We start from the raw sequence: 25188 nt of genomic DNA on the forward strand, positions 1-25188 counted from the left end.
CTGCAAGATGCTTCCTTTCAAACTTCACGTGGGAGGATCTGTTTTGGCTCCAGAAGGACCTGCCTGCTAGCCCAGCCAGGCCTGGACTCTTCCTTTGGCTACTGCCCCTACAGCACTGAGCCTGGAGCTATGAGACAGTGACAAGGCAGCAACAGCAACACAGTCCCACCCTTCAAGGCCCGTTCAGTCTGTTTAGAGAGGTAGGCAGTGTGTAAAGAATCAGAGATGATGATAAGCTTCTCAGACTAGCAGAGATGCCTTTCTTTCCCACTTCATATTTCACCACTTGCTGTCATGCACTCTGTGTTCTAGCCACATTGAACAGGCTCTTTCTCAAGTTTGTCATCTGCCTTCTGGCCTCCATACCTTTGCACATGCTGTTCCCTCTGCCTGGAATGTTCCTATCCCTACAAGATCTTGACTTGCAGACATAGTACAAATTACATTTGCACTAAGCAGTGTAAATAACATGACACCTTCCCTGACAAGCCTCTAAGAAGATTAACTAGCTTCCCTCTCCCTGCAAAACTTCGTGCAAAATTTCTACTTAGCACTTATCACATTGATTCTAAACACTTGTCTCACAATCTTTTTCCTCTGGATTTCGACTTCGAGGCAGGGCAAAGATGAATTCATCGTGGAATTCCATTCCCCATCTCACCTCTATGTCTAGCATCTAGCTCTGTGCACTTCTAAAGTAAGTTCTCAATAAATGAGTTGGAGGAATAAAATACAAAGAAACAGAATTTAAATCTAGTATAATCTGGATCTATGACGAATTCAGAAGGTGTAAGGCCTGGATGTAGCTCCTTAACCAAGTCTCAGTCCCAGGGAAGGTAATGGAATTCCAGGCCTGATCCCCCTGCATTTGACAGGGGCAGTTCCCATCCCTTCCCCAGAGGAGATGAGAAGGGGTCAGGGGACAAAGCCCTGTGTGTCAGGACATCACCTGAAAGGTTTAGCTCCCAGGGGGCAGTTAGGCATGCAAATTAGCACTGGCCCACAGGCCCTATGCCAAAAATAAATCTGCTGGAACCAAGATCAATCGTTGGTTAAAAATAAAAGTTGAGGCAGTGCTGATTCTGTGTTTTCCTGAGCATGACAGCCAGAAACTTCTTTCCCAAGACACTGTTGAATGAGCAAAGGGCAAGAGATCATGGGAAAAATTAGACAGCTTACGAGTCTATACCTAGGATCTGAATCAGTGGCCCCTTTGGGAGGAATGGATAGAAGAGCTACATCGGATGCAAGATGCCCAGATGAGGATTTTCACACTGGGGAATATCATCCTTTTGAAATTCCTGTTACCAAAGCCTGTCCCAAGCTTCCCGCAGGACCAGGGAGGAAATCAGAGCAAGGCTTTCAGTCATGCAACAAATATTTATTTATTTATATAGAGACAGGGTCTCGCTATGGTGCCCAGTCTGGAGTGCAGTGGCTATTCACAGGTGTAAACATAGTACACTGCAGCTCTGAACTCCTGGGCTCAAGTGATCCTCCTGTCTCAGCCTCCCTATAGGCACCTACCACCACACGCAGCTTATTAATTGAGTGTCTACCATGTGTCAGGCACTCCTCCAGATGATAGAGATGCGGTGATGTACAAAATAGTACCAGCCCTCATGGAGCTTCCAGTCCAGGAGTGAGCAGGGGGAGGCTGGATACACAGTAATTAATGATAATTAACCATCTGTCATGAGAATGCACCATAGGGTCCTACCCAAGTCTGAGAGGTCAGAGAAAGCTACCCTGCGGAAGTAACACTTGCATTGAGACCAGTAGGATAAGTAGCAGTTTACCCAGTCAGAACAGGAAGACTGTTCCAAGAAGAGAGAGCTACCAGTGCAAAAAGGCCCAGCAGCAGCAAGAAGGTCCCAAAGGAATCCAGCGTGGCTACTAGGTGAGTGAGAGGGGAGACTGATGTTTGCTGAAACTTGGCAGCTAGCACATCACCTGTAGGTCACGTTGAGGATTTGGACTTCTCTCTGGACTCAGGAGTTTCAGGACGGCTGTGTGTACTTGTGCAGGTTGCCGACTGCAAGGGTGCTGGGCCCAGGGGATACAGGGGCGTAAGTCCCACCCACTTGGCATTCACCAAGCAGTGCATCCTGGCACAGGGCTGCATCCCCCAAGAGAGGGCACCTTTTCCACATTTCACAAAGGCAGCATCTGCTGGCCAAGTCCACAGCACTGTGACCATCCAGTGACAGCACTATTTCAAGTTCCCACTGAGGTGCCTTCGGCACCTGATGAGTATGTTAGACTAGACAATCTGTGAGGCTTCTCCAACTCTCGCCATCTCTAAGCCTTGAAAGAAGTGGGCAATTGTATCATAGTGGGAGAGTTGAGGAAATAGGCCCAAAGCCAGAATAGCCTTCCATCTCTTCAGTGTTCTATCTGGACCACCAAGCATTCTGCAGCTCCAATAGTTCCCTTGCCCCTCCTGAACTCAGTGGAGGGGACAGATTGGATGGGGTCTGGGATGTGAGCATGGTGTTGGAGCAGGCTGGCTGTGGATGCCACTGTTAGGGCTGTCTTGGGCAGACGGCCTCTGTGGTCTTGCTGGCTCAGTGCTCCATGCTGTCGTTTATTTCAGAGGACTGCCCAGGGAAGTAGAGCCCCCAGGGAGGAGGCATTGTTTGCACAAAGTGTCTGTCATTGCCTGAGGCTTACAGCTCATCTGGACTCAGTCCCCTGCTGGCTGGGGGTTGTATTCCCTGTCCTGGGAGGGAAGGAGGACACTCTGTCAGATCCCATCTATCAGGATGGGCACTGCAGGCACAAGTGGCCCAGGGCTCTGCCTCCAGCCCATGCACTAAGAGAGAAAAGGTAGCTTCTTCTCTTTCCTTGTTCCACAGCCTTGCAATGGCCACAGCCAAATGCCAGCCTTTCTCCCGAGCCCTATCACACCCCTGGCAACACATTGCCAAGCTCAAACTTCCAACCCTACATTGGCAGGCTAAGCATATCAAAACTGCCATCCTAATTTGGTTGATGGCGCCACGATAACAATAACAGTTTCTATGTATTGACTCTACCAAGTGGGGCAGTGTATCAGGTGTACAAAGGTGGAGACGCATCCATGAACAGACACAGGCTCGCCCCTGTGGCATTACTGAAGAACTCTGTGGCATTTGGTAACTGTGTAACAGGCTGAACTTCAGTTTCCTCATCTGTGAAAAAAAGAGGTAGTAATTATTTTGCAAGGGATTGTGGGTTTGGGGGAGCACATGAGATAAATACGGAAAAATAGGGTTTCTAGTACAAAATCAATCCTCAATAAATGTTAACTATCACTATTAGCTCCTATTTCATGAGCATCCCTGGTGTACCAGGCACTGTGCCATAGGATTTACAGACATTACACCATTCAGTGCTTAGCACATCCAGACAAGGTATATAGCATCATCCCATTTCACACAGGTAGGGAGGAAAGCACAGTGAGTGGGATATAAAGCCAGGCCAGTGTGACTTCAAGCCATTAAACTAGTGGTCGGGTGGGGTGGCTCACACTTGTAATCTCAGCACTTTAAGAGTCTGACAGGGGAGAATTGCTTGAAGCCAGAAGTGCAAGACCAGCCTGGGCAATGTAGTGAGACCTCAGTCTCTAATTTAAATAAATACATAAATAACCATACTGCCCACTAGGTCTGGGACTCAGGGCCCCTCATCTCTTCCTATGGGAGCATTTCTTCACCCAAGTTCTCTCATCAACCCGAGAGAGAGCGTGCTTGGGAGTGAGGAAAAGGAGACCAATGCAACCAATATCTAGGGCAAGAGCTGTTACTCTGAAATGTTTTTTTAAGTCAGCCTGGATGCTCACATTGTCTACACTTGAACAAAGGCAAAGACAGTGGGAAGTCTGGAGGTGGAAAGTAAGTGGGATTCAGAGTCCAAAGTCCCGCATCCCTACCTATTAGCCACGTAATCTAGAGCAAGATAAGGAACATCTCCAAAACACTTTCCCCACCTGTAAAATGGGCCACCACCACAATTGCCTTCTCACAGCTGCTCTGAGGATGAGCTGAGGTGCTGCCTGTGAAAGTGAACTTCTCCACCATAAAGCGATCTTCAGTTGTGAGGAATTGTTATTTATTAAAGGGCGCTCGCATAGAAGAAATACAGCAAGTTGTAAGAGGACCTCAGTTTAATTTAACACATGAACATGAGTACTGAGTGCCTGCTACAGTGAAGACATATATTCGGATTCAAAAAGGAGATCAAGAAAAGGCATGCCATGGCTTATCGCATATGCTATGGGACTCACAGGATCAGGTTTGGGGTGGCGGCAGTATTTCTTCCAGAGGCGTCTGCACCAAACTTTCAAGAAGAGGATGGGCAGGATGTTGATGGGCAGCACGGTGCAGGAGAGTATTCTGGGAAGAATACAGATTGAGCAAAACAGAGGCAGAGAAACCAGGACTGGGCAGAGTTCAAGGTGGCTGAAGCGCAGCCACCTTAAACTGGAGAGGCTGTGAAGCTAGCACAATTTTTATCCCCATTTGACAGATGAAGAAACTGAGGTAGGCAACAGTTGCAGAAGTCACAAAGCAAGTAAGCAGTGTGGCAGTCAGCCAGGGATCTGGCTCCAGAATCCACACTCATGACTACACAGGATCCAATCTCAGACCATGGCTACAGGAAGATGAGAAAAAGGGGTCTGCAGACCTCTTCGCACTTTATGGGATGAGAAGAACAAGAAGGAGAAGTTGGGGAGTTGGAAGAGTGTGGGAATTCAGGTGAGTGAGACTATTGATAAGAACCAATAATCACAAGTCCGGCTAAATGTTTCCAAGGCCGTTTCCTAGCCTTCATGTAAGAAGCCCCTCCCAGTGCATGCTGGCAGCATCCCAGACTTTGTGGGAGCAGCTTGGTTGGGGGTCAGGGGAACAGATACATTGCGGCATGGTGAGTGCCCCAGCCTCCCAGAGGTTCCGCTAGTTCTTGGCCACTACAGTTGGATATAGATGATCCCTCACTCTTGTCCCTTAAGACCGGAGCCTTTGCAGAAATCCTGGTCTGTCTTTGCTGTGCAGCCTGTAATACTTGTCACCCTACAGCATCTCTGTGTGCCTTTCCGTAGAGTGAGGCAGATTCTTCCTCCCTAGAGAATGCAGTTCCCTGACCTTACTTACCTCGGCAAGGGAGTATGCAGACAGAGGGGCACAATGGAAGAGCTTAGGCTTTGGAGGCAGACCAATGTAGATTTGGTGTGTCTGTAGAATGGCTGTGCCACTCGCAAGTTGTGTGACCTAGAGAAAACCCATTCATCTCTCCAGGCCTCAGCTTCCTAGTCTGTAGAGTGGGGGCTAATAATATCTACCATGCAGAAAGGAAAAGTGCAAGAACCTAGACAAAGTTGATACAGGCCTCTCCCAAAGGGTGCCCTGTACATGCCAGGCCTCTTCTCTAAGTCCTCTTCCCAGCCCAGTGTTTAGAGAACCTGCTCAATGGCATTTACTGTTTGTGCAGAGCACCAGCCCCAATAAAGACAGGTAGCCCCAGGCCTGGCTCCCTAAGGCACAGACAAATGGAGAGGCCCCCTGGCCACCTCAGAAGACCATAGCTCCCTCTCTATCTCCCAGAGAAACTCTTTGATGTGGATGCGACCCTGGCCTGCAGCCTCGTTGCTTGTGAAGAAGGTGCTGAAAGATTTATAGAGATCGGTGTGGGACATAGCAAGAGGAAGGCAAGCAGGAGAGCAGGAAGTGCATGTGCCTGGGGACAGAGTATCTGAGAGAAGAAGTGGTTACAGACCTGTCCATGTTAACGGAGATGTGAGCAGGGCTCCCTGAACAGTGGCTGGCCAGCCTCTTGAGACATCCAAGAAGGGGAGGAAGCAAACTGGTGGCAGACACCTGCTGTGAGCAAGGCCCACTCCTACATTGGTGCATTTGACCCTCATAGCAATTCTATGTTGGCAGATGAGGAAACTGAGGCCAGAGAGGTTAAATAACTTGCCTTGCGTCATACAGTATCACAGACTTCAAAAAAGGTGGTGTTTGAGTTGGGCCTTGAGAGATGGGTAAGCTTTCTACAGACAGGAAGCTGGCCTGGGAGGATCCCCGGCCTCTGGGCAGGGCCACAGCATGGGCAGAGAGCATAAGATGAGTGAAGACCAGGAGGATGAAGATAAGCCAGGTGTCACTGAGGATGGGCCTGGCCAGGACCACGTGTCTAGGTAGAGAGCTTACCAGTGTTAGGCATCCTTGGAGTCTAACGAACTTGGGTAACTCACACAGATAATAAATGTAAGGGAGAGAAGGCAACATCTACCTCCTGACCTTTTTACTAAACCAAGATGTGAACCCTACATCACTTGAAGAAACAAAAGATTATTGGATGAAAAAGGCAAAAAAGAACTAGGAATGCAAAGCTCAGAGAAGAAGAGACTGGGACATGAGGCAGTAGATGTTGTTACAAAGCCTGGGGATCAAATGTTCGCTTCCATCCTCCCCAGAGGACAGGAAGGGGGAAATGGTTGACATTCTCCAGGCCTCGGCTTCCCCTCATGACCACTGCAACAAGTGTAAGTCCTTAGCCCTGGATTCAGTCTCCACGCCTACCCGGCTTCACCCTCTCTCCACAGCCCAGTCTCCCAATGTTGACCACAGTACCTTTGCTTCAAACAGGGCTCCTACTGCCTCACACAGCTCCAAGCCTTTCCTCCAGCCACTCTCCTTTCCTGGCTAGCCCCACCTCCTTCTTCTTCACTTACAAAATGCAAGGAATCCCAACTACATCACGGATTGTTTCAGGATTCAACGAGATGACTCATTCTCATAGTCCAAAAATATTTCTTGAGCATATTGAGCACCTGCTTCGTGCCAGGCACTGGACTCGACGACAGAGGAGATCAACACTGAGCCCTCACCCTCAGGAAGCTCATGGACTGATCAGAAAGGCAGAAAAACCCGTGGTCTACTTGAGCACACATCTACCTGGTAGTGGGGGGATCAGGGAAAGCTTCCTGGAGAAAGTGACAGCAAGGCTGAGACTTGAAGGAGAAGCAGAACTTTTAAAAAGGCAACAATGGCTGGGCACGATGGCTCATGCCTGTAATCCTAATGTTCTGGGAGGCCTAGACAAGAGCATCACTTGAGGCCAGGAGTTCAAATCCATGCTGGGCAACACAGGCAGACCCTGTCTCTACAAAAAATTTAAAAATTAGCCAGGCGTGGTGGTGTGCACCTGTAATCCCAGCTACTCAGGAGGCTGAGGCTCCTAGGAGAACCGCTTGAGCACAGGAGATGAACTGTGATTGCCCCACTGCACTCCAGCCTGGGAAAGACAGCAAAACCTTGACAAGAAAGAAAGATAAGAAAAAAAGAGAAAGAAGGAAAGAAAGAAAGAAAGAGAGAGAGAGAGAAAGGAAGGAAGGAAGGAAGGAAGGAAGGAAGGAAGGAAGGAAGGAAGGAAGGAAGGAAGGAAGGAAGGAAGGAAGGAGAAAAGAAAGAAAGGCAAGAGTGTTCAAGGCACAAGGAACAGCGTTTATCAAGACTGGAGGGAAATAAAGGGCATCACATTTGGAGAAACTGTCTGTAGATCAGTACCGATGAAGGATAGCATCATTGTGGGTGGGGGGACCGAAGCGGCCAGATATGAGGCCAAGCGTGTGCAGGAGCCACATTCCAAAGGCCTTAAGGCAAAGGTCCTTTAACCTTGTCACGTACCAGGGACCCCTTGGGGATTGTGGTGAAGCCTTTGGACTTCTTCCCAGAATTATGTCTTTAAATGCATAAAATAAAATACATAAGATTACATAGGAAATAAATTACATTGAAATGCCGTTATGGAAATATTTTTTCAAAACTAATTTGTGATATAGTGATATATGAGCTTTTTATTAATGCATTAAATAATACATTCTGGTGGCAGGTCTAATTATATAATTTTGAAGTAGTGCTGAGAGAAAACTGTATTTCAAGATAAGTGTAATAACTGTAATATGATATAAAAATATCTGTGATTTCAAAATTAGCCAGGCACGGTGGCAGGCACCTGTAATCCCAGCTACTCAGGAGGCTGAGACAGGAGAAACGCTTGAACCCGGGAGGTGGAGGTTGTAGTGAGCCGAGATCACGCCACTGCACTCCAGCCTGGGGAACAAGAGCGAAGCTATGTCTCAAAAAAAAAAAAATCTGTGATTTCTACATGTGACAAAGTCACAGGTGCTACCCAAATTGCTGTGAATTAGATGGTAGGGACAGTGCCTACATTTATAATTAAGGGAATGCTAAACTTCAGCGGGAGGGTAGTGAAAATGAAGCCTTTTTCTCCTCATCCATGTTTATGATCCTCTGCTTTAAAGACTTGCTAAGGAGTGTGTACTTGATCCTGAACACTTAAAAGCACTTACCATGGCCAAAACCCCCTCCCCAGTGCTCCCTGTCTACAACCTTCCCACTAGACCACTCCTTTCCAGCTCTAGTGGCCCCAGAGCCGTTCCCAGAACACACCAAGCACCTGCTTCAGGACCTTTGCACATGCTGATCCCTCTGCTTTGATTACTGTTTCCAGAAATACATATGTGGATCCCTCCCTCCCTTTTTTTAGGACCAGGCTCAGATGTCACCTAATCACAGAAGTCTTTCCTGACCACACTATGAAAATAGCATCACCCATGCTTCCCTAGGACTCATACCCCTGCTTTAATTTTCTCTATCACACTTAGACTTTCTGACATTTTATGATTATGTTTATAGTCTTTTTCACTCCACTAGAATGGAAGCTTCATAATAGCACACACTCGGTCTATTTTGTTCACTGCTATCTCCCTAGCACCTTGGAGCATTGCCCAGCACACAATTCACATGGGAAGGCTATTCCTTCCCACCCCCTTCTACTTTCTCAATCCTTCAAGGTCCAGAGAAGGCCCACCAGCTCCATGCAGCCCTCATCCTCGCTCTAGCCTTCCCTGAGCATCTGTGTTCAGAGAGACAAGGCTGCTGAGGATGGAAACCATGCCTTGAATTTCTACAGCTTCTCACTGGGCCTGGGTGTGGAGCAGGGATTTGCTAGATTAAGAGGTCAAAAACTCCCATAGTAGCAGGCCCAGGAGGCCATGTGGGTGAATAAAGCAGTCTGGATGAGACTACAGACATCTATCTGTAGTGAGCTGAAAGGTGGCCCCCAGAAAGATATGGCCATGCCATAATCCCCAGAACTGTCAATGTGACCTTATTTGGGAAAAGCGTCTTTGTAAATGTAATAATGTTAAGGATCCCAAGATGAGGAGTCGTCCTGGATTCTCAGTGTGGGCCCTAAATGCCAGCACAGTGTCCTTCTAAGACAGGCAGAGGGAGATGCCATGGACACACAGAGGAAAAGTCCACGTGAAGACAGAGGCAGATACTGGAGCAACATGGCCACCAGCCTGAAAATGCTGGGAGCCACCAAAAGCTAGAAGAGGCAAGGAATAAATTCTCCATCCATCCTCCAGAAGGAGCACAGCCCTGGCAAACTGTGGACCTTTGGCTTCCAGAAGTATGAGGGAATCAATTTCTGCTGTCTTAAGCCACCCAATTCCTGGCACTTTGTTACCACAGCCACACAAAACCAATGCACTATCTATAGGTTTGCTGTGGGGAAACACAGGCCTAACACAAGACTTTTTTTCCTTCAAAGGAAACTGGAGATTCAAACTTTTATGTGAAATCTCCTGATTTCTAAGCATGGCAGTCTGAGTTTTCGGTTGCAAGCACAGAAGCCAACTCTGGTTGGTAGTAAATACTTTATTAGAGGGATAATGGTGAGCTCACAGAATTGACGAGAATGCTGAAGAACAGAACTTGGAAAACAGGCAGGATCCAAGGGAGACACAGCCTGCCATTTCCAAACCTCAGGGATACCTGCTTAGGACACTGACACCACTGGCCACTCATGGCCACATCACTGGGTACCACTGGACACCAACACTGAGGTCAGGCAGGAAATATGTGACCAAGTGGGCTTCAAGCTCAGATAGTCAGGATCAGGATAAATGTGTCTAGGGATGCTCTGTAATAAGGCAAATGTTTGGTCCTGGGCATTTCAAATGAGTACAGAGGCTTTCCAGTCTGTTGTCTGGGACCCATAGCAAGAAATGCATTTTAGATCACAGATCAGCAGATAAATACACCACATGTGAAACTGGAATAACACCTACCTTACCATGTGTGAACCATACTGACCGTTTTCTCTCCTTTTACTTCTTCTCTTTTCTATTCTATTCTATTCCATTCCATCCCATCTTATCTTATCCTACTTATCCCATTCCATTTGTGTTCTCAAAGTGGAGCTTATTTATGAAAGTAAGAGCAAATAATCCCCCATATATTGAAAGACTCAGAAAATATACTGAAGAATGAACTTAGAGATAGATTTTTCCCAAAAGCAAAACTTAAGCATAGGCAACTTGGGCACCCTTCTAAACTGATTTTAAGACCCACCAAGGGGTTATAAACTGCAGTTTTTAAAACACTACACTCAGCCAACTGATTCTATTTAAAACAAGAGTCAACAAGCAAAAAATAAAGATAGCCAACAGTATTTGGGAAAAACAAAAAATGTCTTTGAGCTGGACACAGTCTATGGATTGCCAGTTTATGGCCTCTTCATTAAAATCTTGATAAATTGATTAGTAGATTGATTGAGTCAACTGTAGTAAGGGACAATGTGAGAAGAGGCTCTCTGGCTTAGATTTTTGATGATAGCATTAATTCTAAGCAGCTAGTACAGGGCCTGGCACACATTAGGTGCTCAAAAAACACTGAAGTGCAACTGAAAAAACACATGGTTTTCTTCAGTCCCTTGTACTATTGCAGGCCCCACTGAAGATCAGGTGCAGCTGCTGATAGCAAGGGATGTGTATCCACAGGTGGCCAGGGGCCCTGCAGCACCTCTGCTCCATCCAGGCCTGCCTTTCCCTCCCCAGCCCCATTTATCAACATCTTCATAAACACCCAGCCAGGGAAGGCTTTGTTTTCACATCAACCAACATGTCCCTCTCCACCCCCCTCCTTCTCTCATCTCTCATTTGGCAGTGACGTTTGTTAAACTGCAAAAACACACAAAATAAGGCTCTATGGTTATAAGGTGGGGGAGAGGAAGAGATGCAAAAGGGGAAGAGGAAAGAAGTGCTTTTCCAACTTTGCCTCTAATGTCTTCATTAATTGAACTCATCAGCTAAAATGTGAAAATAAAGAGAGAGAGAGAGAAAGGAACTGATCATATGCAGGAGAAATAACTCAGATGTGAAAATCCTTCAGAGTAGGAGATTGCACTATTTATTCACCCAAGTGTCCTGCTGTGTCTCTGAAATGCAGTGATTTAATGAGGTGCTGCAAAGGTATTTGTTATTAAGAAATTCTGTCTCTGCTTATTCTCCTCTGTGTGATTAGGAGGAGCCCGGCGGAAGCTCCTAACCAGCACGCTATTAAAGATTTAGGAGGCTGCTGTTCTCCCCATTGCTCCCCTCTTACCAGCGCCTTTTGAAATGGTTCCAAAATTAAATATTGTACAAGCTGATCAGCCTTGTTTAACGCAGATGCTGAGTGAGATTTAAAAAGAAATTAGAAAAGCATTTGTGTTAACAGATGTTCTTCCTTTTCTCTCTTGGAGCTGAGATGATTAGGGCTGGGTCCCTCCCAAGCCACACAAGAGCCAAGAGGGATAAGCCCCAAATTGGTAGTGAGAGGGGGCCTCACAGGCCAGGAGGGCCTGGAAGGGACACCTGAGTTCTTGGTCTCTCTGTTAGTAAGGACTGGGGGACCATGCAGGAAGGAGCAAACCAAGCTGCCAGCCTGGCAGGCTTTTCCCCAAAGCTCCCGGATTTTGCTGGAGCCTCTCCCAAGGCAAAGGCTTCAGCAGGTATTCACTGGAAATCTACAGCCATGCAAACACCATTACCCAGAGCTTCAGGGAAATCAGCAAAGGAGCAGAAGTCTCCGTCCCCAAACTTTTTCAGCTATTGACCCTAATGATTGACAATGTCCTCCTGAGACTTCTAATCTAGTCCCTTTGTCCAGACAAGACCAGCTCTGATCCAGCTCCACAATAAATTAGACACCCTCACTTCCTTACAGTTGTACTATTTCCTTTTTTTTTTTTTACCTCTAGTTCTGACGTCCAACTGGGCTATCTCTCAGTAAGTTCTAATGTCTGAAATCTCTCATGTATAGACTTTTTGTTCTGTCCTTGGTTAGAACAAATGGGGCCTTGTATGAAGAAAACCATCCATGTGTCCAGCAAGTCAAAGCTTCCCCAAGCACCTTCCACCTGCTCTGTGGATTAATCTCCACAACCCCCTATAGGACTGAGTCTCAGTGGTGGGAGTACTCATAAGGGGCAGGGCTGGAATTAGAACCAGGGCCTGGAAACTCAGGTAACTGTCCCATCCGATAAGCTTCAGGTGTTACGAAACAGATTGGGATGCTCACTGCAGATTTTGTTTTGCTTACTTTCAGTGGGGAGACAGAAGGCACAGAGAGAGGTGATTTGCTCATGATCCCACAGAGTGCCAGGGACAGAATCAGGCAAGAATCTGCCTCCCAGAGGTCCAGTTGAATGTTTCTCCCGTCAGTCACCCCATCACTCTATCTACAGACATCTATCAAGTACCTGCTGCTTTCTGGGCTCTGTGTGAGGCACTGAGAATACAGGGGGAGACAGATTGGACCCTCAAGGAGGTCCCCACCTGTCAGAGGAAACAGGCCCTGAAGATACAATTGCACGTTACTAAACGCTGATAAAAGGATTTTTAAGTAGAGGTACGGAGGTTCATGGGAGTGTACAAGAAGAGAAATATACATGCCTGGACTCCACTGACTCCAAGGTAAGCCAACTGAAAAAGCAATGCCTTAACCACAGCCAAAAACCAACTGCAGATCAGGGCCAGGCCTGCTGCTGGCTGTCCCTTTACCATGGGGCATCTCTGCCACATTCAGCTAGCTCCTAGGGGGTGACCATCCTCACCCCTCCCGCCAGCCCTTGCTCTCTTAGCTGTTGTTGAACACTGCCTTTCTTATCCCCTCCCCACTCCCAAACATGCATGGCAGAGGAACAAGCTTCACCCACCATCACCACCATAACTAGCCATTTTTTCTCTGAAGAACCAGCTCCATATGCCTGCCCCAAAAGCAAGAAGAATGTTAAGAAGAAACAAGAATCAGGCAACCTTCGAATTCACATTCTCGGGAACAGCCAGACCAATCCTGCACACAAATGAAGAGAGGCACCCACAGTCACCCAAGCCTTTTTCTCATTGTTCATCATTGTATTAGTCTGTTCTCATGCTGCTAACAAAGACAAAACTGAGACTAGGCAATTTATAAAGGAAAGAGATTTAATTGACTCACAGTTCCACATGACTGGAGAAGCCTCAGGAAACTTACAATCATGGCGGAAGGCGCCTCTTCGCAGGGTGGCCAGGAGAGAATGAGTGCCCAGCCAAGGGGGGAAGTCCCTTGTAAAACCATCAGATCTCATGAGGACTCAGACAGATATCAAGAGAACAGGATGGGGGAAACCACTCCCATGATTCACTTATCTCCACCTAGTCCCTCCCATGACACATGGGGATTACAGGATCTACAATTCAAGATGAGATCTGGGTGGAGACACAGCCAAGCCACATCAGTCATGCAAAGGCTTCAGCATGGACTGAGCAACAGTCAGAGAGAAGCCACATACTGAGGTGAAGGTAGCTCTGGATGGGACTGGGAAGGACAGAAGTCTGAATGACAGTCCTGCCATAACCAGCTGTGTGGTCTGGACAATGCTTCCCTCTTCCATGGTTCTTGTCTGCTCATGTGCATAGTGGGGAGCTAGTCTGCTGCCACCTAGGATCTGGAGACTCAGTTCTCCCTCCTGGCCTCCTCCCCTTAAAGCTGCTACTGTGGAGTTCAGCTGATAATCCCCACACCCTCCTCTTCTCATCTATGTCAGGGCTCCATCACCTCTTCTTAGCTCTAAAATGCCCCAGTGGGCATCAGAATCACCTAGGGGGCTGTAAATAAAGACGGATACCTGAGTGCCACCCGTTGAGACTCTGGTTCAGCTGATCGGGGTGAGGACTCCAAGAACACTACCCAAGTTAGCAGGACAGAGCTCCACCCTGGAAACAGAAGAGGCCCTTGTGGTCTTTCCCTCTTTGGGTCCTACTATTGAGCCCTCCCAAATTCCATAATAGCACGGAGGGCAAGGGGATATTAAGTAGCATTGTGACTCTCAGGCCTCAGTTCATACTTTCTTCTAATCTAGATTGCCTCTTCCCACAATCTCTCTCTTCTTCAAAGACCTCCTCCATGAGGTCTTCCTCAATCCCCGCATCCGGCCAAATCAGCCTTTCCACAGCAGTCATCAAGCATATGTCTATGTAGCCCTTAGTGCCTTCTGTCTTGCCCTATAGTTAGCTGTTAATGCATCTGCATTCCTCTCTAGGCTGTAAATTCTTTTAAGAGGGCAGTTGTGTCTTATTCATGTTTTTCTCCTCCTTACACCAAAGTCTTGCATAGTCCTTTAAACATAATAGGGGTTCAGATCTTTCATTGGAGAAACAATAGTGGCACACATGAAACAGGGAGAGAACCATGTACAAATCTATTTTGGAGAAAGCAAAATAGCCTTAAGTATAGGCAAAACAGCCCTAGCCTAGGTATCAGAAAGGTGGGATCCTGATCCCAGCTCCATAGATTTTGGGAAACCCACAACATCGTTGGGCCTCAATTTCTGTATCTATAAAAGCAGGTGGTTGGACTCACTGTCTCTAGGCTGCTTCCCCAGCTTCCACATTCTGTTTCTCTCATTCCAAGCCCCTAATTGCCTCTAGGCATTCAAAGAAGCAGCCTTGGCTCCACATTACTTGAAGAATCAGCACATGAACAAAATCAGGGCTTTCTGCTTTTTCATTCTGGGACATGACTGGAAATGTGGAGTGGAGGTTTCCCTTCCCTTCTAAAAATATGTGTGCATACATTGGCACACTCACATGCATCACATGTTCCTTTGTCTATCCTAAACCTCTACCCTCATGGTTTATAAAATGCAGGAAGTTGGCCGGGCGCAGTGACTCACAGCTATAATCCCAGCACTTTGGGAAGCTGAGGCAGGTGGATCACCAGAGGTCAGGGGTTTGAGACCTGCCTGGCCAACATGGTGAAACCCTGTCTCTACTAAAAATACAAAAATTAGCCAGGTGTCATGGTGGGCGCCACTCAGGAGGCTGAGGCATGAGAATTGCTTGAACCCAGGAGGCGGAGGTTGCAGTGAGCCAAGATCATGCCACTACACTCCAGCCTGGGCAACAGAGTGAGACTTTGTCTCCAAAAAAAAAAAAAAAATCCAGGAAGTCATCAAAGCTATGCCAATGATCTCTTTGAAGTGGACCAAAATCCAAAAAATTATACTAGGTGGAATTCTATTAAAAAGTCTCATGATGCCCACTCTTCCAGAGCTAAAGTGTCCTGCCTTTACCTAGAGGAGAAAAACAAAAAACACAAAAACTTATTTTTCTGGTAGTAAAGACCTGCTGGTTTAAACTTTCCTCTCAGCTGGGGATTCCTAGAACTGCAGACCGAGAGGTATGGTGTTGGCAATCCGTTTAGAGACTAATGAGCTATGGTAAAGGCTGCTAGTTGCTCCCCAGTAACGTCTGTCTCCTGCTTTCTTAATAATAGAACAGAATCCTGACTTTTAACCAGGCACCTAGCTAAAAGATGACATTTTCCAGCCTTCTATTTAACTAGTGTGATCATAGACTAAATTCTGTCTAGTGAGATAGAAGTCTTGCATGAAACCTACAGAAAGTTTCCTTAAGGAAAAGGCCTCCTCCTTCCAGTCATTGGATGGAATGGCTGGGGCTCCAGGAGCCATCTTGGACCATAAAAGAACTTGGGAAGGAAGTTACACATGGCAAAGTGACTTGATAGAAAGAGTCTTGGTCCTTAATACTGCAGAGCTACCATTCCTTCTTCTGATTTACTTTACCTCAGAGTGGTCTTCTACATTGCTTCTGATTTATTTTACATCTGAGTTGCTTGTTTCTGATTTATTTTTTATCAGAGAGTAGTCTTTGTTAAGTCACTGGTTTTTTGGGTGTCTGTTACTCACAGCTACACCTAGTCCTAATTGATACTGCAGATAAAATGGACAGGATACTGAACTGGCAGTGAGGATTCTTCCTGGCAGACTCCTGGGTCAGCTGTGACCCTGGGTCATTTCCTAAATTGTCTGGCCTGAGTTTCATTATCTAAAAAGTGAACCCAGGCAGGAAAGGGAATGAATTCCAGTCTGCAAGGTCCCTTCAATTTCAAAACTTAGATACTTTCGTTAAAATTTCAAGATGTTCCTTTGACTTAGGATTGACCAGTTGGAGAACCCAGTCTTAAGAGTCACCAATGAGGGCACTTTTCATCAGCATAAATGCCATGAATGCTACTAGAAAGAGACACCACTAGGGGCCTTCAAAAATCTAAGACCACAGACTTCAGAACCAGATAAACCTGACTTCAAGTCCCAATACCACAATTTACTAACTCTAGGACCTCAGACAAGTCACCAATTCTCATCCTTAAAGTGGAGCAGACAATGTCAAACATCATAGGGATGCTGGGTGGATTCATGAAAATACAAACATCAAGCTCTCCCAGGCACCAAAGGTGCACAGTTCATCTACATGGATTGTGCCAAAGCAAATTAGATGCCCGGGGAAAAGGCCAGGTATGCTGGGCAAATGTCCTGTGTCCTCATGGGTCCCCAGGATGGGGCCCACTCTCCCCATTGGGCTCACGCTAAGCCATGTTAATGTAGAAAGCCAGCCCACATTTCATTCCTCTCCAAATGAAAAAGAAGGAGGGAATCACAAGAGGAGAAAGAAATACAAAATTGAAGAGCTGAGATTGGGGTTTGTGAGCACTTCAGCAAGAAAACAAATATCTTTATTGGCTCTGGACAGTCTGCCAATCAGCCACGAAATTACCAGCTTCTCTTTCCTCCCAGAAGGGCCTCCGCGGCTGCACACAAAAGCTGCCGAAGGAACTTCGGGACCTGGAGAATAAAAGCCCCTCTCTGCCGAGCACAGGCTGATTTGCAATGCATTGCTTCAGCATAATTTCCTAACTGTGCAGCCACACAAAGCTGTTTCTGTCCCTATCTGTGAGTTTAATAATTTCTATTTCCCATACCTTGCATTCATAATGCATCCTCCCAACATGGGCTTGGGCTGGGCGCTGGCCTCGGGCCTCAGGCATGTCAGCCTTCTCTAGGGCCTCAGGCTGGAAAACCATTTATTAGACAATCTAGTCTCTTTGGAGGGCAGCAACAGAAGGCAAACTGCCTGACCTCCTTGAAATGTTCCCTTGTACCTACCTTACCCTTCACAGCCCTTTCCCCCATTTCATTATTTATTCCACCTACTATGTGGTACACATTGTCCTGGACATTGTAAGACCCGGTTTGTTATCATCAATAGCACAGCACTGGTGAGATGAGATATATATACAGACAGAGATTTGGGATTCAATATGAGAAGTGCACTTGACCATGACTCTGTGAGGGTTGTCACCATGTCTATTTAGGTTTACTCTTGTTCTCTTTAGCACTACACACATAATAAGTGCTCAATTATATTTGATGAATATTAAGTGAAAAAATAAATGAATACCAAGACTTATAAATATAATGAAAAGAGATTGGTTTGGGTTGGGTTGGGTTGGGTTGGGTTGGTTTGGGTTGGGTTGGGTTGGTTTGGTTCGGTAGGGAGGGAAGCAGTGGGGAGGTACATGTCACAGGAGCCCTAAAAGCGAGGATAGCTATTGAACTGGCACTGGAAAAATACAGAAGTAAAATTTCACAGAAAGAGGCAGAGGTTGAAAGAAGAAACTCCCTACCAGAGGAATGAGCCCCTGCCAAGGCCAGAAGAGCATTGAGAGTTTGGGATCCCTGAGGCTGCCTGAGCCTAGGTTTAGGGGTAGCAGGGCAAGCTAGAAAAGTAGGTCAGCCCCAGTGATCCAAGACCTCACTCATATACCAGGCCAAGAACAGGGAAGGAGTCAGACAAATCCCAGGCATGAGTCCCAGCCCCATCACTAATCAGTCATGTGACTTTGGTGGAGAGAGCTAACCTTGCTGAGCCACGGTTTCCTTCTCTGTAACGTAAGTGCCCACCTTCCAGCCTCGTTGTGAAGATTACAAGCAATGGCCATGCACAGAAGCACAAGGCACAGCACCCAGCTCAGCTGATTCCCTGGGCCTCAGGTGGAAGTTGGAGCCTGCCTTAACCAGGAATTCTGAAAATTCTGATGCAGGTATATATTAATCTGCATTCTCCAGAGAAGCAGAACCAGTAGGATATATATAAATATATAGAAAGGGATTTAGTATGAGGGATTGGCTTATGCAATTATGGAGGCTGAGATGTCCCACAATCTACCATCTGTAAGCAAAAGTCCCAGGAAAGCCAGTGACTGAGTTCCAGTCCAAGCCCAAAGGCCTGAACCCAGGGGAACCAATGGTGTAAGTCATTGTCTAAGTCTGAAGATCTAAGAACCAGGAGTGGCAATGCCTGAGGGCAGGAGAAAATGGATGTCCCAGCTCAAGCAGAGAGAGAGAATCTGCCCTTCCTCTGCCTTTTTGTTCTAATCGGTCCCTCAACAGATTGAATGACCACCATCCACACTTGGAGAGAGATCTTCGTACTCAGTCCATGGATTCATTCCAATGCTTACACCTACCAGAAAGACACTCATATCACACACCCAGAAATAATGTTTTACCAGCTATCTGGGCATCCCTTAGCTCAGTCAAGTTGACACATGAAATTAAGCATCTAAGGTATCTCTGAGACTGGGTAGAAAACCACATGAGGGTCATGGATAGACTCCCATCTCCCCTCTCCTTTCTGGTTTTAGAAAACTCCAGCATAATCTGCCACCCCACTCCTATCCCTCCAGAAAGAGCCAATCCAGCCAAAGGAAAGGTAGTAGGCACAAAGTGCTGTGAGCAAACCAAGTGCCACCTGATACCAGTCAGAGGACGGTGAGATGAGGGATCCCAAAATGGCTACAAGGTGCGTGTAACCCAGGCACTTTTCCTAGCAGGCAGCCCACGCTTCCTTTCTCAGCTGGCTCTTCCTCACACACACTTTCCCTCCTTCAGACAGTGAGGAAGGGGAATCTCTCTTCCTCTACTCCCCCACCACCCATATTATGTCTTTGCATCCCCCAGACTACCTCTCCCAGTGCTGAATCCAGAGTACAATTTGAAGGGTTAGACCTGAAATAAACCCTTATCTCTACCCTAATCGTACAGATGAGAAGATGAGGCTCAGAAAGGTTATGAGACCTACAGGGTTTGACACTGAGTTAGTGGTGGAGGCAGTGGGTGCTTAGTATGCACAAGCTGGTTGATTGTTTCTGCCTATGTTAGTCAGGAAGCTTTTAGCTGTGAGTAACAAAGTGCCCAACCCAAAAGGGCTTAGGCAATGGGAACACTTATCATCTGATATAAGAAGAAGGCCCATCAAATCAGTCAATCAATATCAAGACGCTCTTTCCCTCCCTGCTCTGCCATCATAAGGGTGTTGGGCAATTGTCCTTAAGCTTTTCTCCTTGTGGTGGTAGAGTGGCTGCAGAAGCTCTAAGCATCAAGTTCTCACACAATAATACTCCTCAAAAAATAGGATGCAGCTAGGCATGGTGCCTCACACCTGTAATTGCAGCACTTTGGGAAGCCGAGGAGGTAAATCATTTGAGTCAAGGAGTTTAGGACCAGGCTGGGCAACGTGGCAAAACCCCATCTGTACAAAAAATACAAAAACTAGCTGGGTGTGGTAACAGGCACCTGTAGTCCCAGCTACTCAGGAGGTTGCGGAAGGAGGACCACCTGAACCAAGGGAGTTTGAGGCTGTAGTGAGCTGAGATCACACCACTGCACTCCAACCCGGGCAACAGAGTGAGACCCTGTCTCAAAAAAAAAAAAAAAAAAGACCAGGGGCAGTGGCTCACACCTGTAATCCCAGCACTTTGGGAGGCCAAGGCAGGTGGATCGCTTGAGGCCAGGAGTTCGAGACCAGCCTGGCCAATATGGAGAAACCCTGTCTGTACTAAAAATACAAAAATTAGCCAGATGTGGTGGAGTGTGGCTATAATCCCAGCTACTTGGGAGGCTGAGGCACAAGAATTACTTGAACCTGGGAAGCAGAGGCTGCAGTGAGCTAAGATTGTACCACTGCACTCAAGCTGGGGTGACAGAGTGAGACTCTGTCTCAAAAAATGAAAAAAACATAAAAAAAGACAGGATGTGCCCATTTTAGGGTGAGAAATCTTCTAAGAATCCCCTGCAGGCTGTGTCTCACTGGTTAGAATTACAAGTAGAATAGGCTTAGTGTGATTGGCTGGCTCCCTATGGGATGCATCCTTTGGGCATGGGCAAAGCCAGCTTTCCCTGAGGCACCTGGGTCCAGGACAGCTGGACAAAGTGAAGGTTCTGCCAGCAAAAGAAGGTGAAGACTGACTGGAATGCAGGCAATGGACAGCTGGACATGCTGCCCGGGTGTGACACTGGGTCTCAGCTTCCCAAGGACAAAAAGGAGACAGTTTTTGCTGGAATGCAAGGGCCTGTCAGTATTTGTTGCAGCCTAAGTCCCCGCTTTGCTCCTTTTTGCCAAGAACTCGGGCACAGAGCTAAGCAGCCAGGATGAAATCCTGACTAGCGGTGTCAGATGGAGCTAGCAGCTCATCCTCCCAGAGCCTCAATTCCCTCAGCCACTCGAAAGCAGGCACTGTAGCCTCCTCTGCTCTCAGCATAAAACCCCGACACATAGTAGATGCTCAAATATTATTGCTGAGCAAATGAATAAATGCTATAAGCCTATGATAATTATCCCTCTCTTAGAAGGTTGTAATTGGAATCCAGTATGATAATGGAGAAAAAAGCATTTTGTTAAAAGTGCAAGGAGGTAGGCCAGGCGCGGTGGCTCACGCCTGTAATCCCAGCACTTTGGGAGGCTGAGGCGGGCAGATCACAAGGTCAGGAGATCGAGACCACGGTGAAACCCCGTCTCTACTAAAAATACAAAAAATTAGCCGGGCGCGGTGGCGGGCGCCTGTAGTCCCAGCTACTAGGGAGGCTGAGGCAGGAGAATGGCGTGAACCCAGGAGGCAGAGCTTGCAGTGAGCCGAGATCACGCCACTGCACTCCAGCCTGGTGGACAGAGCGAGACTCCGTCTCAAAAAAAAAAAAAATAAATAAAAATAAAAAATAAAAGTGCAAGGAGGTGTTCATATCTTCATTATTTTCCTCTCTTCTCTTTCTTATTCACCTCAAAAAAACCTGACTCTGTACAAAAAGTTCTACACAGTACTCACCTAGCCTGGCTCAGAAAACTTGGGGATTTCTGAGAAAATGAGAGAATCTTAAGAAACAAGCCCTAGATCAAAGTCTGTCTTAGTTAGCTGGGGCTGCCACAACAAAAATACCACAGACTGGGCTTAAGGCTTAAACAACGCATCAATTTTCTCACAGTTCTGGAGGCTAGAAGTCCAAGATTAAGATGTTGTCAGGGTTGGTTTCTGGTGAGGCCTCTCCTAGCTTTTAGGTGGCCTCCTTCTCATTGTGTCCTCACACACACTTTCCTCTGAGTGTGCATAGAGAGAGAGAGATCTGTGGTGTCTTTTCCTCTTCTGTAAGGCCACCAGTCCCACTGGATTAGGGCTCCATCCTTAGAACCTCATTTAACCCTTATTACATCTCTAAAGGCCTTATCTCCAAGTACAGTTACATTAGGGGTGAGGGCTTTAATGTCAGAATTTTGGAGGGGCCCAGTTCAGTCCATAGCATCAGTCATATTATGTTAGGGCCCCTCTTAATGACTTCACTTGAACTTGATTATCTCTGTAAAAACCCTGTCTCCAAATAAGGTCACATTTTGAAGTATAGGGGCTAGGACTTCAACATATGAATTTGAGGGACACAGTTCAACCCCTAACAAGATCTAAGGAGGATACCAGAATCGTCCTTCAGTCTTGAAACCACAAACATAGCCTCCCCTCTCATGATTTATGCCACAGCAGAATGTCAGCATGACAGTGTCATCTGTCCCACATACATCCTCAGATCTCCAACTGACCGTGTCACTCTTGGCATCACTCCCAAGCTCGTCCATCCCCGGTTCTATATATCAGCACTTGTTATCGGCTTTTTCTCTGCCTAACCCACTTGCACAAGGGTCTAGTGGCCCACTCAGACTCCAATTTCTGGTTGCCTAACCCCAGCCTTCTGTAGAAGTGAAGAAACACACGTATCTTTGATTTGCCATGACTCATCGGAGTATATTAGTTTGTGTTACAGTTACTAGCAATTCCAAAATCCCTGTCACTTAGGACAACAAATTTATTTCACTAATCTATATGCCTAATGCTGTTGGGCATGGGGCTCTGCTCCACACAGTCATTCAGGGACTCAGGCTGATGGAAGTTCCACCAGATCATGACATCACCATCTCTGGATTCAGCAGAGGGGCAGGTTGAGGAGGGGCAGGAGGGCCATGGAGAAACACACACCAACTCTTAAGTGCTTACATGTCGTTCCTGGTTACGCTCCACAGCCAGAACTAGCCACTTAATTCTGACTAATTCTTTCATGTGAATAGAAAAGGGAAGATATTTGGAAATATTGATGAGCACTAAAAATGCCTATAAAACTCACACTTTCATCTAATAACTATGAACCCTCCCCAGCCAGGAGAGCCTCCACATTCCCTTCTCTCCTTCTCCCTGCTGGAGACAAAATGCACACTTAAACATTCTCAATATACATACCCCAGAATGGGCAAAGAGCCACCTCTTATTTCTAAGGCAGTAATTTCAACATTTTTCTAATAAGTGATCCAGCAATGAAAAGGAGTGATTCCAACTTTCATCTGCCCAGTAACTAGAAGTGCTTCCACCTGCCTAGAGAGAGAGCTGCCCTGCCCTGTTGAGAGGACCAACATGAAAAAAAATCCTGTTGAGAGGACCAACAGGAAAAAAAATCATCAGACTCATCACTGCTCCCAAATCCCAGGACGGCTTACACTGGAGAGCACTTACATGCACCCACTGTTTCCCCTCCTCCCACGGCCCCAATCCCACTCGGCCAAGGAACCCAAAGATAAATAATTCAAGCCAAGGCATGCTGCCGTGCTGCTGCCATTGCCAGGATTTAGTGCACACATCGCTCATGCTCCTCTTGCTGCCACAAGAAAAATTACAAATTGATCCACAGGACCTGACTCCCGGCTCACATACTTCTCCTGGGCTGCCTTTGCTGCTTCTCTCTATAAGTAATGGCTAAGATGGTGACAGTAGAATTTAGGTCTGGTATAGGGGTGGGGGGATTGAGGATGGTAAGCAGAGGGTATGAGAAGAGTTGACAGTTGGAGGAGGAGGGGCCAACGAGCCAGGACTTGACCTCAATGCAAGATGCTGGGATACTCAGCCAAGAGTTCCCATGGAGGAATAAGGCAAGCACCTTGTTGTTCAACAGGCAGAGACTTTATCTTCTATCTCCTTTGGAATAAGGACTAAAAGTACTATTAGCCACCAATTTTTGAGCCCTTATTTTATGCTAAGTACTGTTCTAAGTGTTTAATGTGCAACAACTCACTTGAACTAGTTCAAATTCAGCCTGGTTGGGAGTGGCAGTAAACCGAACATAACAGTGATTTAAGTAAGTTAGGTGTTTATTTTAGCTCCAGAGGTAAGTTATCTAGGGCTACTAGGTACATTATAGTGTTTAAAACCTCGGTCCCTTCTATCTTATTGCTCTATCTGCCTGGCTTCCACTTCCAAAGTTACTTTATGCTCCATGGTGACTGTTCCAGTTCCAGCCAATGTCTGAACTCCTGCTAGTAGAAGGGAAGTAAGAGAAGAGCACGCGCCCTCTCTTTAAGGGCACGTCCTAGAAAGTGCACATACTTCTATTTGCATTCAATTGGCCTGAACTTAGCCACGTGGCTGCACTAGCAAGGGAGGCTGGGAAATGTAGTCCTGATTCCAGGCGGCTGTATGATCAAGTAGCGTTTGGGAGTTCTATCATTGTAGAAGGAGAGAAAGTGACTGATGGACAACTTGCAGCTCAGTGGCATCATTTGTCTCACGGCAACTTTTTGAGGTAGTACTACTGTTAAATGCCTTTTACAGATGAGGTAACCAGCACACAAAATTTTCATATCAAACTCCCTAATCAAAATCATTTTTATCCTTCAAGTTACTTAATGAACATCAATGACATTTTACCTTGTATTAATATTAAGTGTTTACCTATCTGGCTGCCACAAGAGACTATGGTTCCTGAAAGGAAGGGTAATATATGGTAATTCATCTCTTCCTGGTGCCTAATATCATGCCCAGTATAACAGAGATGCTCAGCAGATAAACATCTGTCGTATTAGATAAAATACAATCCTTTCCCTTTGCTTGGTCATTATCACCGTCATTATCAAAAACCTATTAATTAGCTGTTAACATGCATTAGCACTCATATTCCGAGATAACTAGATGTAGCACCCACTGTCCAGGAACTTATAGTCTAAATTTGGGAGAACCTGAAATAGAAAGAATAATATTCACCTCTTTCCCAACCCTCTTATCTAGAAAAGCGAGATCCTGCTCTCCTGGTGAAAGAGCCCTCCCTGGGCTTTCTAGCCAGGAGGGATGAATTCCTGCCTCCCTAGGGAAGAGAAGCAGAGCTGCACCCAAGAATAGGAAACTGCAGCTCAGCATCCTTCGCGGTCCCACCACCCCCGGGAACTGACGAGGCTGAGCAGTTCAGGCAGAGTTCATCTTAAGTGACTTCCTCATCACCCCACTCTCAGCCCATTCTTTGCGGCATTTGCAGTTTCTCTGCTCCGGGGGTCAAGTCTCCAGTGTGCCCTCCCTGAGTAATTGTGAAATTATTATGGTTGGTGATTTTAATTTAAATTGGATGGAGAAATGTCATACTGCGGTCGACTCATTTGCTATGGATTTTCACTTAACCAAATTGATTAGTCAACCAACTAGACTTAACTTGAGAGTTGTAATCATTCATTATTAGATCTCATTTTTCCCAACGCACCCAGATGATGTCAAGAAATTAAAACTGCAGCAAAAACTTCAGCAGTGTCTTCATATCAAGGCAGTGGGGTCTGCCTGAAAGGCCCCAGAGATGGAAAGGGCTGTGGAAATCCGT

General features: G+C 46.5%; 1 long non-coding RNA gene across 1 annotated transcript in view; it reads right to left on the bottom strand.

Annotated features, from left to right (window-relative positions):
• Positions 1–1468: 1468 nt before the first annotated feature.
• The window catches only part of LOC117080756, a 114498-nt gene continuing 90778 nt past the window's right edge, over positions 1469–25188 (bottom strand). Inside the window, exon 4 of the long non-coding RNA XR_004435946.1 lies at positions 1469–3173. This is a non-coding gene — a long non-coding RNA (uncharacterized LOC117080756). The remainder of the gene's footprint in view (positions 3174–25188) is intronic.

This window comes from Trachypithecus francoisi, unplaced genomic scaffold, assembly GCF_009764315.1.
Source record: "Trachypithecus francoisi isolate TF-2019V2 unplaced genomic scaffold, Tfra_2.0 Lachesis_group8, whole genome shotgun sequence".
NCBI lineage: Eukaryota > Metazoa > Chordata > Mammalia > Primates > Cercopithecidae > Trachypithecus > Trachypithecus francoisi.